This window comes from Gossypium hirsutum, chromosome D09 (assembly GCF_007990345.1).
Source record: "Gossypium hirsutum isolate 1008001.06 chromosome D09, Gossypium_hirsutum_v2.1, whole genome shotgun sequence".
Taxonomy (NCBI): domain Eukaryota; kingdom Viridiplantae; phylum Streptophyta; class Magnoliopsida; order Malvales; family Malvaceae; genus Gossypium; species Gossypium hirsutum.
Window position 1 is genome coordinate 25,491,861 of NC_053445.1, and position 16,452 is coordinate 25,508,312.

Here is a 16,452-nt window from a genome sequence, read left to right on the forward strand (position 1 = left end):
TAAGTGGCCAAATAAATTATTTTAAACATTAATCGTTAAGCACTTCAATAATTTCCAATCATTCAACATCAAATTGCGTGTGGATATAGGATCTCTCCACTTTTTTCTGTCATATATATAATATATGTATGATGGCTAAAGAGAATATGATTAATAGGTGGGACGATGATAAAATTATTATATATTAAGATATAGATTATATTATATTTTTTTATTAAAAAATAAGTAAATTAATCTATGTAGATTAAATTAAAGAGTAAAGTGATCTTTTGTGTTAAAAATTTCATCTATTTGTACTTTTTAAAATTTATGTAATTGATAAAATAATTAGACAATAACTTATGACATTGTGTACTTTATGCTGACATGATAGAACCAGTTTTTAAGAGCAGAAATAGATTGCATTTTTAACAGAATAGACAATTTGCTCTTTGATCAATATAAAGGAAAGGATTTTATGGCAATATCGATTAATCAGACTTAGGTTTGTCTTTACGACCAAAAATTCAAGCTAGGGGCATCCAATATATTCTGTTTTATAGAGTAAATGTTTACTTAATCCAGCTACTAGTATATATAAATCTTGGTCTAGGTGTGGCGTAGGTAAATTCACTTGTAGTTTGTGTTTTTAGTCCAACAAAAGCATGTCATCCTTTACAAAAGCTAGTTCTAGTACAAGTTGTAGTGAAGAAGATACAGAGCAACTCAGAAAAGGGCCATGGACACTCGAGGAGGACTCTCTCCTAACTCGTTACGTTGCTCGCCATGGTGAAGGTCACTGGAATTTGCTTGCAAAACTTGCAGGTAACTTAAACCAGTATGAACTAACATTATTATGTTAAAACAAGGATTAGTTTAATAAGATTTGTTGTGTTGGGTTTAGGGTTAAGGAGAACTGGGAAGAGTTGCAGGTTGAGATGGTTGAATTATCTGAAACCAGATGTGAAGCGTGGGAACCTTACACCAGAAGAACAGTTTTTGATCCTTGAACTCCATTGCAAATGGGGCAACAGGTGGTCCAAGATTGCACAAGAGCTACCAGGGAGAACCGACAATGAGATCAAGAATTACTGGAGAACCCGTGTGCAAAAACAGGCACGTCATCTTAAGATCGATGCTAATAGTGCAGCATTTCGAAATGTTATTAGATGTTTTTGGATGCCAGGATTGCTTCAAATGATGAAAGGGTCGTCAACACTTCCTCAACAAGTAGCAGGGCTGGGGCAGCAAAATTCGGACTCGGAGCAGTGTGCGAGTTCATGTGTTTCTTCTTCAGAATCCATGAATAATAATATGTCGAAAATATCTGAATTTGCAGAGTACCAAACAAGTTCATTCGGCATCACTGATAACAATGAGTACAACACGGTTGCAAAGCATTGCTATTATGTTGATAACAGTAGTTGCTACGGCATGGAAACCATCAACCTGCCATCCACATCAGCAGTTGGAGATTTTATGACTGCCGACTGCCACATGGCGGACAACAATTGGGTTAATGATGGTTTGCAGATGGGATATGGAGCATGGGAGAACTATGGGAACTTCCATTGAAGGGGAACCTCTGATGTTATTTCTTCATAGTTGATTTTCTGGGTTTATTTGTGTTCAGATTTTTTGTTGTCATTCGAGTTTTTGTCCAAATGTTATTACTGCAACTGAGGAATTCAATGTTTGTTAAGTTGTGAAGATAAACTAATTCATTTTTATCTCTAAATATTTTAGGAGATTATTTTTTTTTCTTGAAAAATATTATTTTTGGATATACAATATTATCTAATAGAAGAGATGCTTAACAAAAAAATTTAAAATTATACTCGATTCCACCTAACTCGAACTTCTTTGCTATAATTTATAATTTTAAAATGTTTTTATCAATATAGGATAATAAATTTTAATGATACTATTAATTGATTTTTAGGTATAATTATACTAAAACAAATATTAATAGAAATTGTATTATCTCATATATATATATATATATATAAACTAAACTTGATTTCAACCCGACTAAGGCCCTGCTTTTTGTTGCGTTTGGCTTTTGGGGTCAAAACTATGGCAAAAAAGTTTTTTCCATCGAAACGCAAAAGTTGAGATTTAGATGCTTTTGACTTTTTGCGTTTGAATGTGAAAATGATTAAAATATCATTATTTATATTAATTATTTAAAATTTATATAAAAATAGATTAATTTATATTTGTGTATCATTATATTAAATTATTTAAATATAATTTATTATTAGATTTAAGTTTTTAAAATATTTTATGTATCATTAATTTTACAAATAATTTATATTAATTGTTTAAAAGGTATTTAAAATTTATACTTCATGTAACATTATATTAAATTATTTAAATATCATATAACCGAACAAATTTTTAACATTTCACTATCATGTCCAAAAAAAAAATTAAACATTCAATCACAATTTTTAACAACAATAGAAAACACTAAAACTTGATAAAACATACTTTTTTCGCAATATTTTTTTAATACACTTTTAAAAATAACTATATAAGAGAATTAACCCTAATTAGACTCAATCCACTAACCAAAACTCAATTTAAAAAACTAACTCTATCAAATTAGGTAGGGTTGGAACTCGAGTTTTTTGTAACACGGCCTCGACGTCAAGACCAAGTTCGAAGAGTTACATTGACGACATTAGAAACCCATATTTATAATCGCAAATAAAAAGGAAGTCATTCAACATGTTATAGCAATCATAGAAATCAACCAATCATTCAACCATCATAAAACATTGTATTACTAAAGAGTACTGGAATTTACTAATAGTATAATTAAAGGGTGATAAGGTGATTGACCAAGCTTCCACAATGCCGACCTGATCAAGTCTGTGACCCACTTGAAATTCAGTCAACACAAAATGAGTTGTGAACCCAATGCATAACAGTAATAAACTTAACTAAAGCACAATTATAAGAATAGTTATTGGATCTCAGATTCCAATTAGAACTAGAAGACATTCAGTACAGATTTACTATATCAGTTTTATAACATAATAATTCCAGTCTAGAAACAGAACATATCAAAAACAGATGCAGTTATTCCTATCCCTATCCTCTACACACCATCTCCGACTATCCTAACACACCATTTAGGGTATTAAATACTCGTCCAACCCTACACACTGCTTAGTGCCGGTATGACACTTTTCAAAATATTTGCAGCTTAGATGCTAGATCAATAGGTGAATAACGCCGAATTCAGATACGAGTAGTGGCTTAGCCACAGAATCAGAACAGATCACTTTAGTCTTTAGATGATGTCCCACCCATTGCAATTGTAGATTACAAATGTCAAAATGTACGCACAGTCATTCAATTTCAGTAAACATTTGTATAATCAGAATCTTAATCTCAGATTATCAAATAACATTCATATAGTCTAATTCGGATCATATATATACACTACGGACGGCCTACATTTGAATTAACAATGCTTACGACCCTAGAGATGACTCCCAAAACTGGCTCACAAGCTCGTGTGATCCTAAATCTCAAACAACGAGTCACAAGCCCGTGTCTCTGGCCTTGTGAACCCAGTACTAGCATGCCCACACATGGCTAGGGCATAAGCCCATGTGGCTCGAATTGAATAAACAGTGTGTTACACGGCCTACCACAGGGCCTGGCACACGGCCGTATGGCGTCGATGGCCATGTTTTCCAGCATCTGAAATTCGCAAAATTTGAGATTTTCGGTACGTACCTGAAGTAATTTCGAAGCAGTAACAACTAGAGTGCTTCTAAAGCCTAAAACGACCATTCAATAACACAATTAACAACTTAACTGACAATAATACCTAATTACGCACAGAAAACTATGTCGAAAGTTTTGACGGTAAAACCTTCCACAATTCCAGACTTACCGAAAAAATCAACAACGATTATCCGAGTTATTGCGTTGAGGATCATTGCTTCCAATATTCCCACCTAAAAAGAAACCAAACGGCCGCTTAAAAGAGGGATTAAACACTTCGAGTTGTAAACAACTTTGACAAAACAAACGAACCAAAGTTTAACGGAAGTCCTACGATTAACGACATTCACCCAATTAATCTAATTGATAAGAATACTCATACTTACCCGACAACAGCAGCAACAAACAAAACGTGCAAATACAAGCAACAATTGGATGAAGGAAAAGAAAGAAAGAAAGAAAAGAAAAGAATGGAGAGAAAGAAAAATAGAAAAAAAAATAGGAAAAGGAAACATTAGTTTAAGTTAACCACCAATTGAACTTCCAACATTAAGCAAAAATATTTCCTAATACCTAGGCTAAGACTTGAACACAAGACCACTAACACAAACAAATGCTTAACCATTAAACCAATAGGCTCATTCTTGACACAAATTTATACTGAATTAGACCTAATTATGTCATTCAAAGATAAAGGTTATCTTAAATTAAAATAACAAAATTCTTAAAAATGTGACTCAAACTCCTGACCCCCAACCACATAACAAAGCACAAAACCACAGATATAGAGACTTAAATACAACAGAATCCAACAATCAAACATTCAAACATTCAAATTTTTAGGGCGTTACACTTTTTACCATCCCTAGTAAGAAACGAATTCAAGATTTTGAAATTAGTGATTGAGACTCCATTTGTTTCATTGAAAATGGCTTCCAAAAAATATTTCTGAAAAATGACGTACTTTTCTAGAAAAACTAATATTTTCTGGTGTTTGGATGAATTTGTATAAAATATTTTCTGTTGTTTGGCAGATTTTGTAAAAATATTTCATAAATTTTGTTTTCAATGAAACAAAAATACATTTGAGATTTATGATAAAGAATTTAAATAAAGTAGTGAATTGATTATAAAGTGATGTTAGGGTGAAATTATAGTAAATAATGAATCTTCATGATGTTAAGGATTAAATTATAAACTTTGTGAAATTTATAATTGAAACAAGAGAATTTATATGCATGAAAATTTGCTATGTGAAATAAGATATTGTAATGAATTATTTGATTAAAGTGCTTATATGGTGAAAAATAAATTACATGACAATAGGGACTAAATTGAAAAATGTATAAAAGTTTAATTGTGAAACAATTTAATACGTGAATAAGGAAATTATGATAAAAGTTTAATGAATGTGTATGAGATGATGAAATATGCATAAAGTATTGTAAAAGTGAAATTGTGGGAAAATATGGAATTTTTATTATGACAAGAACTAAATTGTTAAACTTGAGAAAATATGTGGATGAAACAATAGAAGTGAAATACATAGAAATTTGATATGTGAAGCAAGATATTGAGATAAATTATGTGATTAAAGTATAATAAGAAAGAAAATTGATTTAATATAGTTAATTAGTGAATATTGAACTTTTATGACAAAAAGGGACTAAATTGAAAAGTTATGAAAGTTTGTAAGAAAATATTTGATAAGTGAAGAATATAGTAGAGAATGTAACATCTTGGTGCTTTGAACCAATGTTCGAGTCAGGTATGGGGGTATTAGAGTGAACAGAGCCTTATCAGTTTGGAAAATGTCTTACGGAAAAAAATTTGGTAAGACATTTTACGGGAAAAAGGAAGTAAATTTATATTGATTAGAAAATTTTTACGTTAATCATCTTATTTTACATGAAACAAAACATTGGAAAAGGCTGAAAATATTTTAACCTAGATTTGAATTATGGTTGAAAAAAGAATCATAATTAATTTAATACAAATAAAATAACCTTCAAAGAATTGTAAAGAAAACATTAAAAGCATGTTTACTTTTGGAGAATTTAATATGTTATCTGTTATAAAGGCAAGGGAGGTAGGATGGCTACAAAATGAATAGTAGATTTGTACAAAGCAATAAAAGGTGAGTGTTCAATTCATTTAAATTTGGTCAAATTTTGCTTTTAATGCAGAGACCAATACTTATAGGGCATTAGGCCCCAAAATATTAGAAATTTTTTATTAGGCTCTCTCAAATTTTAAAAATTCTTATTATACTTTTTAGTTTTTTTTTTGAAATTTTAATTAAGCTCTCTTAAATTTTTTGAAAAATCTCATTTATCTCACAAAATTTTTAATTAGACCCCCCTTTTTTTTAAATTCTTATTAAACTCTTAATTTTTTTTGAAAATCTTACTAGCCCCCAAAACTTATTCTCAAGATTCCCCAGTGTATTAATCCATATACTATGTGTAAGTTGCAGATTTAGTCTCTGTTTTAAATAATTTGATCAATTTTAATCTCTATACTCTCAAATCTTGAAATTTAAGCCTTGACCCAAACTATGGTAATGCAACAAACATATTATAACATATGTAATGTCATATCACCTTTGTATTTCAACATAATACTCACAAAAAGACCATTTCATTTTAGTTAATAGATTTAATGACTATCGTTTGAGTTAGAACTGAAATTTTTAAATTCAAAAAGTATATGGGCTAAAAATGATCAAATTGAAAAACATGGACTAAATGGTAGGAGACTAATAAAAAATTTGATCTAATGGATTTAACAACAATCGTTTGGGTAAAGAATGTAATTTTAAATTTCAGAAATTAAATGGACTACAATTTAATAAATTAGAGCATATAGAGAGACTAATAAGCAACTTATGTATAATATAAGGACTAATAACTACATTTTACCTTTAAATTTCGAGAGATAGAGTGCAGAGTAATATATTTTAATTTCATGTTTAATTTTGACGACCATTTGGATTCTTGTTGAGGTTTTGATTATGATTAATTAACTCTTTAGTCTTTGAAGTATACTGCTTTTTTCACATTCGCTTTTAATTTTTTTTTCGCACATTTCATTCTCTAATATTGTCAAATGTTTCGAGTTCAGTCCTTAATGTTATAAGATGTTCTTGATTCAATCCTTTGAACGTAAAAAAATCAGCTGAGATAACCAGTCAATCTTAAATTGTCATGATAACGTCATTGTCAAGAAAAACCCTAAAAATCTTTAAAACCATAAAAAAAATAATCTGAAAATTCTAAAATTTATAAAAAAAATTAAATATGAATAAAATAAATAAATAAAATTGTTTAAAAAATTAAAAATATCTCAGAATTTTTAAAAAATATATAAAATATTTAAAAAAATATTAAAACAGTTATTAGGAATTATAAAACATTGTGAAAAATATAAAAATGATTAGAAATAGTAAAATATTCTAAAATTTTATTAAAAATTAAAAATTATTGTATTTTAGAATAAACTATACCTTCGCTAATCACATTTAAAATATTAAAAGATTTTAAATAAAAATTGTATATAAAAATACAATCAATTTTTTTTATAAAAAATGTATTTTAATAAAACTTGAATTAATTTCTATACAAAATAGTTAATATTTTAAAATACATCAATTTTGAATACTTTTCTAGTGTTACTGTCAGTATTTTATTTGACTTGACTCCCTATTTCATGTTTGGAGTAAGGTTCATTCATTCATCATCGTGCACATGCTCTTTTTATTTTATACCAAAGTTCTTTAGAATGGTCAAACTCCTAACAATAGTGCTTAAGATTTAGTTTATAGACAAATAATTTGTCTTGAAATAGTAAAAAATACTTGGAATAATTAAAATTAGTATTTAATTGAAATAACAATTAGTATCCTTCCAAAGACAATAATATCATATTCAAGCTCTAGTAAATGTGATTTATAAAATATTCAAATATCTAATATTTTAAAATTTATTAGTAAATTTTATGTTTTTATTTTTATTTTTTTGTAATATTAATCTTTTCTATTTTTAATAATTTATATTTTTTAATTTTTTTCATTTTAAAGATTTTTTTTCAGATGATGATGCCTCATTGCTTGATACGTAGCAACATATGATTGAGTAGATATCCGAGTTAATTTTTAATGTTTAAAAATTAAACTGGGAACATTTGACAACGCTAAGCATTGAAGTGAGCAAAAACCATTTTAAAAGCTAAAGTGAAAAAAATGGTATACTTTAGGGACTAAAGTACGTATTAACCCTTTATTATTGTTATTGTTGTTCCAAATCCCATAGATTCCAGCCCATGAACTGGTTGAACCAATTCTAGGAAACAAAAAATTATTGCAAATTTGCCTCTTGGCTGGAGTGGATCCACCATTGTTTGGAGAAAAGAAAACCTTATATTATTCGAAGCTTCAAAAATTTCATAGTTAATTTTTGGCATGTGTAACTAATAATTATTTTATTTTTGGTTTAACATGGTAAAAAGTATTTATATAATTTCAATGAAGAAAGAGAAGTAGTAATCACGTTTAATCGAAAAGTAATATATATATATATTTCGAGTTTGAACTTTTTCAAAATTTGAGGTTTATGCAATTTTATTTTTAAAATTTAATTTGGGTTCATGATAATATTTAACTATTCAAGCGTATGTGTTGTTTTATAAACTGAAAAAATTAAATATTGAAATTTTAAGTACTGAATTTAAGTTATAAAATTTGTTTGATATATTACTTAAAATTATTTACAAAATATAATTAAATTATTTGATAAATAGAAATTTTAAATTATAGTACTGAATTTAAGTTATAAAATTTAAGTATTCTATACTTTATCCTTAATTTTAAACATTTCACTTTAGCTGATAACTATAGTGAGAACATTTATAACGAGTATTGAAATATTATCAACCCTTGGATTAAAACAAAAGTTTTTAAACCATATATTTATCACTTATCCTATCTCATTAAAATAAAATGTCTATGTAACACCCCTCACCCGACTTGATCGTCGGGTTTGAATTACAGGATGCTACCATCGTTGCCGGAGCAAATACAGACAATTAACATTCATAAACACCAAATACGATCTTTCTCGGGCCATATACAAGCTTACTTATGCTTTAGAATCAACTCGAAATTGAACAGGGACTAATTTGCAACATTTCAAAATTTTAGATCAATCGTATCATAAATAAATCCTTCAAGTATTTAATCATGTCATAAACACTTAGTTATTATGATATGCAATTAAATTTGAGTCTTAATCAAACTTACGAAAGCTCTTTTATTGACCCGAGCATGAAATATGACAAAATTGTAATGTTTTAAAAATTACAAGGTCGAAGTCGTGACGAGACTCTCTCCACGTCGAGACGTTGCCAAACAGTATGTCACATCACGATGTCAAACCACTTGATGTCAAGACGTCACAAACTTTTGGCTGACGTTGCGAGAGAGAAGATCAACGTCGAGACAAGGAACCTATTTTTGGTAAATTTTGGTAATTAGGTACCAATTTCATGCCTAAACTCAAACATATTCATTTGATGCCTAAATGTAACACCCTATACCTGGCCTGGTCATCAAACTCGAATAAGGGATGCCACACCACTGTCTCATCTTACTCACAACAAGTGGAAAGCCTATTCTAAGCAAAATGCCCTTTATTATAACATGCTAGTAGGTTTTAGGTCACTTAATTGGTTAATTATTATTACACGCAAAACATACCATAAACGGTCCTAAAAACGAGTACTAACATGTACGAGGTCTATTTAGCAAAAATTCTCAAAATGTGTTCGTAGGTATCGATAATGACACTAGGGTATCGATATTTTCTCTGTTTTGTATTGATACCACCTGGAAAAACGATACCAAACTTGCATTATGTTTCTCGATTAAAAATCAAAGTTTCAAAAATTATCGGTACCTGTCGTGAAGTATCGATAAATTTACCTCAAGTATCGATAGTCGAGAAAAGGTATCGATACCAAATTTCTATTCTGACTTCCTGCACATTTCAAAACACAGAGGTGTTGTTTTTAAACACGAATATCGATACCTCTGCTTCAAACCCGAAAAATACAACATTTTTAAGCATATAAGTCATTCCAACTCGTACTAGTTCAACATGCTATCATATCATCATCAAATAAACACCGAAACGACCATAATAATAGTTCCAAACATCAAAAGCAAATCCGAGCAATAGTTGACATATTACAAAACAAATCCCAAAGTCCTAAGAGCAATTAAGTCATAGAGACAACTCAAAATATCATATCCAATATCAGCACAAAGACTACCACATTGCCTTATTCCCAAAACATAACCATATAATAAACACCTATAGATAACTAAAATGGACTTGCTTGGATCACCCCTCGGAAAGCCACACTGCTCACACCGGCACACAATTAATCTGCAAAGTTTAATAAAAGAGTGGGTGAGCTTAACAAGCTCAGTGAATGCTCAGAGTAACCACAATGTACACACAATATCAAAGGTCAATCAAGAGCATACTACAACACATTCATGACCATATTTCATTCAAGTCAGAATTACATATTCATGCTTCATTAATTCATTTAACAATAATTCATCAAGATTAAAACAACATATACATGCTTTAATAACTCACAAGTTTAACTTCTATATTCACAGGCATTCACAAGTTATATGAAAACAACCTAATACACAATTACATACGCAATTTACTATAAGAACATACTAATGTTGTAACACCCCAAACCCGGCCTAGGAGTTATGGCCGAATTTGGCGGTGTCACATTGAAGTGTTTAGCGTAAAACTTGTTGTCGTTGAAATCTTTAAAATCTAATCACTTTTAAAACGTTATAAATTTTCCAAAATCTCATTTATTGCAGAGATTTTTTTTTTGGAAATGTTGTAAAAACGTGGTGTCTTTGAAAACAATTACCTTTTGAAAACTCGTCTTTTTCTACAACTAGCAGTTTATATCAAACTAAATAAATAAAAACCCCAATTTAAAGTTTATAACTTTAAAGAGGCATTTTTACATAAAAATGCCCAAATTTAGTTACTTATAAATTAAAGGCTAAAAATGAAAGCTGATGCGGTTGTGTGCCCATCATCGAGTCCCTTGCAGCACCGACCCACCTACAACTGAGGATTACCTGTACAGTTAAACAGAGGGGTGAGTTTACGAAAACTCAGTGTGTAATCCCCTAATAAGCAAACAGTCAATTAAACAGTAGATAAATACAGTTTGGGCCTGAGTCCGTTACAGTAATAGTCCAGTTCAGTGTGAGCCTAAGCCCTTTCCTGTAACAGTAAACGATTGGGCTTGAGCCCATCACAATACCAGTAATCAGTAGGGCATTTGCCCAATTTCAGTAATAGTATCAGTAGGGCCTTGGCCCATAACAGTAACATATATTAGTCATGCAGTGAACAGTATGTAATATCATTAATCGATGTAGTAATAGTACAAAATCATTAATCAATACAGATATGCAGTTAGAAATCCTACCCAATCCATCCTCTACACACCATGTAGGGATAAAATCGACCCACCCAGCTAGACACACCAAGATTAGCACCGGTTGCAGCATTAAATAGTATTGTAGCAAAGCTGCCAGTAAAATAAACGGCATATAGCCATCAGTAGGTCTACAGTCGTTTTGGGCGACTCATGCAACCTTATCAGTACGGTACACTTCCTCCAAATATAACAACCCATCCCCATGCAATATATCGTGACATAATATCATACGTGTATGCAAAATGTCATGCTCAATCATAGTCATACATATCATAGAACAAATCAGTCATACATAACTTAAGGCCATAACAGTCATTTCATCTCCTATAGGTATAACAATCATTTTACCCTATAGGGGTATTTCAGTCATTTTACCTTATAAGGGTATTTTTGTCATTTTACCCTATGAGGGTATTTCAGTCATTTTACCATATGAGGGTATTTTGGTCATTTTACCTATTTTAGGGTCTTGGTGCAAATATCAACCTCTCGAAAGGTCCGCAGTTGCCTCGAACGACTCAAGTAACCTAAATAGTCATAATAGTGTAATGGGCCCAAGGCCCATTACTAGGCCCAAGTGGGCCCACAGGCTCGTGCGCCCTGTTCAGCCTAGATTTCACCACGGCTATGAGATCTACATAGCTCAATCCAATATTTACCACAAACTGTGGATTTTATCCGTGTAGGGCCTAGGAGGCCATTAAGCCCACACGTCCTATTTCGGCCCAATGTGGCACATTACTAACTAAGCCCATGAAAATGTTCATGGAGGCCTCCACAGTCTATCGCCCATGATTCATGGGTTTGGCTTACCACACGAGCGATCACACGCTTGTGTGGTCTCAAACGCCATATTTTTAGCTTTTCGGCTTTTGCTGTTCTACAGTTACAGTGGGATGTTTACACACCTGATGCGATTTACAGATTCCCTTCGTTCCAAACACTCTTATTCCGAAAATTAATGATCATCACACCCTTGGTTCCCAAGCAATGTGCCAATCAACCTCAACCACCACCTACACAAAAGTCACCATCTTTATATTAGACTCATACTTGACAAACCATCTCAATTGCACCTCACTTACCACTCAATATTGTTTCTCAAAAAGTAACAGATGACTCTTTATCATACCATAACCACTTACCAACAACGATAAAACAGATTGCAGATCAGAGATGTAGCGTACAAAGAACTAGGAATTGAGATTAATCTATCAGTATTCGACCAATGGAGTGCACTTGAGAGAGAGGAAGAGAAAAACCGTGTGCTCCCAATTGATCAACGAACCCTTGCTAAAGACGAGAGCTATTTGGCAGAGCTTAAAAAAGAAGAAGGGAGAATCGACTAGGAGAGAAAACCGAAAAGAAAAATGGTGAGGGAGGAAAGAAGTTGTATTCGACCAAGGTTGAAAGAAAAAGAATGAAACCCGAATTCTAACTCTCACTAAATTGGCAACAACCCCAAATCCAAAAAATCCCTCCTCCAATTCGGCTACACATTCTCCATCCACTTCCTATCCCTTAATTTTCTACTATTATCTCTTCACAACAACAACCTCCCCAAATCCCAATATTATCTCCTCAAATCTCTCCAAATATCCCTCCTTAATTCTCTTTATGACCAGTTCAAACTCCATTTAGCAGTATTTCAATCAAACTCTACCACCCACACGAATTAGGCAGCAAAATAAATACTCCAATTTTGATGTGCCACCACTCGAACCTTTGACCCCATGTACACTCTACATGCCCCTTACCACTAAACCAACAACTCCTTTATATCATATTTTAACCACAATAATTTAAGAACCTATTATCCAGATCCAAGGATTTTATTCACTTAAAATAAAAATTTTACATAAGCCAAGGCTTGAACCCTTGACTACTCAAACACTTCCAAACACTTCTAAATCACTTAACCACTGAAGCAAACATTCATTTATGTTATTTCTTTACACAACTAAATATTTATGTGCAGTCTCCTAACTGTTCCCCTGTTCAAATCCTATTTCTTCTAGGCCCAAAATTTGGGGTGTTACAAACGTTTTCATGTAACTTAAATAAACTCATTTAACATATTATTCACAATTAAAAGCATTCGTCTTTTATCGTATTATCATAACATATAATATCATATTTAAACGATAAATTTACACTTGAGGCTATGAAACATAAAGTGAGCTCTGCCATTACTCATCAGATACACGGATCTCTAACACACCAATTAACTTATAGAGTCGAACATATCCTAAAAGTGAATAATAAAGCTAACACTTTCTAACACACCATACATGTCCCATTTAATGGTAGCTCACATTCTCTTATCTCTCCAACATGTCCCAGGGCCTCAACGCCCAAATCACATAACACATATGGGTGAGTACTCTCAATCCTATGATATGCCAACTATATCCAACGGCCTCATAATGTTACAAGGCCAAAATATCCACATCATAATTACACATTTTTAATTACTGATTTGATGCACATCATTTCTATTCATATTCGTCAATTCACATCACAAACTTGTACACAATGCATATTTATCGAATTCACATTTAATTGCACTAAAGTGCCACAATAATGCTTATTGAGCCATCATATATTCGTCAACATATAAGTGCATTAAAATCAGTTTATCACATACAAAAACTTGTTACATTAGCATCATATTCCACAATGCAACACATACATACTTACCGACTTTTGTACACTTTCACTGCACATCTTTATATCGCTAACACAACATCATTATTGTCATTCGGCATATTTAATATACCCACATTACAATACCATTCACAATCTTGCATCATAATAATCAATTCATAGTTATTCACATATTCGCATAATTTACCAAAAATAAAACAAGGAAAATAGAAATTTTACACTCGGAACTTAGGATAGACGTTTAGGTTATTCCTAAGTTCCCAGTCAACACTAAGAATCATGTATACAAGTAGCAATTCCAAACACTCACCGATTACACTTTCACCGAAAAGCCGAAAGCTTAAACTAGCTTTTGCTTGCCTTTATCTCTACTCGTAGAAGGTTCTATCGAATCCGGAGCTTCAACACAACAAATTCACACAAAAATACATACAAAAATCAGCCAAGGACTCATTACAAGCATACAAAACATAAGCCTAAACTAAGTTCTCATGTAATCGAAACTTGTAACATAGTAAACTTTAAATTCAAATATCTCAATCTATACTTAATCTTTTCACCTAAAACCAATTCTGTTCATCTTATAATTCACCTATGACTAATTCTCAACCTTTAAACTACACAAAACTACTCGATTTAATATATCAACTTTTTCGACATATTTTATAGCGATTTTTCAAAAATTTATTAAAACTCAAGAAATCTTTAACGAAACTTCAAAGTGAGTTTATAAACTTTCTAATCATGTTAAAACAAGTTGAAAAATACTTTAAAATCAAGTTTTTATCCACAAACCCTAAATCCACCATTAATGACCAAATTTTCGACTTTTATCTAAAACATGTGTTTTAAGGGATAGAAATTCGATTTGAAAGTCTAGATAACATTTAAAACTAATAGGAAGATGATTGGTTACCTTGAATGTAAGAAAAAAAACTTTGGGGAAATTCTAGAAAATCCAATCTTGAAGAATATGATGAAATTAATGAAGTTTTTGGGTGTTTTCTTGGTTTTAATAGAGATTTATAGTTCAAAGGATGATGGAAATCAAGATGGATTAAGAATTGGAGATCAAAAGCGATTGGGAGAGTTGGGAGAGCAAAAGGGACGGCACAACTAGCAAAGAAGAAAGAAATAACGTGAACATGCTATAGATGGGGGTTTTTATGTTGATTTTGAAATTCTGGTCTAATTACTTCATAAAAACTCCTAGTTTTGACTATTTTACAATTTAGTCCTATTTTCAAAATCAATTATATTTAAAACTCATTTTTAGAAATTGACTTGATTTTATGAAAACCATTATCAAAGACATTATCAATTACCAAACTTATGAAATTTTGAGATCATATAAGCAAAAATTCCTAAAATACCCTTAAAAATCCTAGGCCTTATTTTGGGGTGTGACACTAAATGAGCATTTAAAACCTACCAATTCAAAACATAATCTAAACATTCACTTAACAAATCCTAATATCAACCAAGCCAATATGCCACAATTTGGCACCTTTTCACAACAAAACATTTCAATTTCATTCATTCAAGTCCAAATGTTACCAACATACCTACAATTCATTCAATGGCAACCATTTCCATACCATATCATTCTCAATTGTAACCTTTGAGAGTCATACTTTACTAATTCACCATCACAATTCCATTTCGAGTACTCCACTTATCCATCAACCTCCAAGCATACCCAAAACATAACTTACAAGATTAATCATTAAACTAGGTTTAACCTAAAACATTATTCATAAGAAACACATAGACAGACACCTAAGTACATGCCACAATATCGAGTTACAAAATGAGAAAAAGTCTACCGAGGTGATAAATGGATAATGTGAGCTTTGAGGCGATCCGAACGACACGATATGTAAACCGACAATCTACAGAAAAAGAAAAAAACATTGGGGAAGCATTTTGAATGCTTAGTAAGCCCATATAAAACTTACTTAACTTACCTTAACAGTTTAATAATTTATACAATTGTAATAGTTTGATATCTAACATGACATCTTTGGCAACCTTACACTTTCATAAGCATTTCAACAAATATATCAAATGGGTTAGTTTCATTACAAGTCATGAGCTCATAATACAATCATATAAACATTTAACATTCCATTGTATGACATATAACTACTAGTTCACTTTCAACTTATAACATATGCATATAATTTCATTTATCTATATTTTCATTCCAACCATTTTGTTTTCATATAGTAGCATTTTCATTTCTATCTTTCGCTCAAAAAATTGAAATAAATTGAACTCGGATGCTCGAGACTAATTTGATTATATATGCTGACTTTATTGGGCTGCTAACACTAGCTTTGAATTAGGATTGCTAACACTAGCTTAATTTGATGTTGCTAACACTAGCTTATTGTATGTAAAATTTAATATTATATAATATGTATATGAATTGACGAAAATATCTTTTATTGTTTATTATTATATTATATTGACCATTGAATAACTTTTATCTTTCTTATTAAATTTTTAGACCTA

At 31.0% G+C, this 16,452-nt stretch overlaps 1 pseudogene; it reads left to right on the top strand.

Moving 5' to 3' along the window:
- The first annotated feature begins 313 nt into the window (after positions 1-313).
- LOC107892034 (transcription factor MYB62-like) lies at positions 314-1,695 on the top strand (annotated as a pseudogene).
- Positions 1,696-16,452: the final 14,757 nt, after the last annotated feature.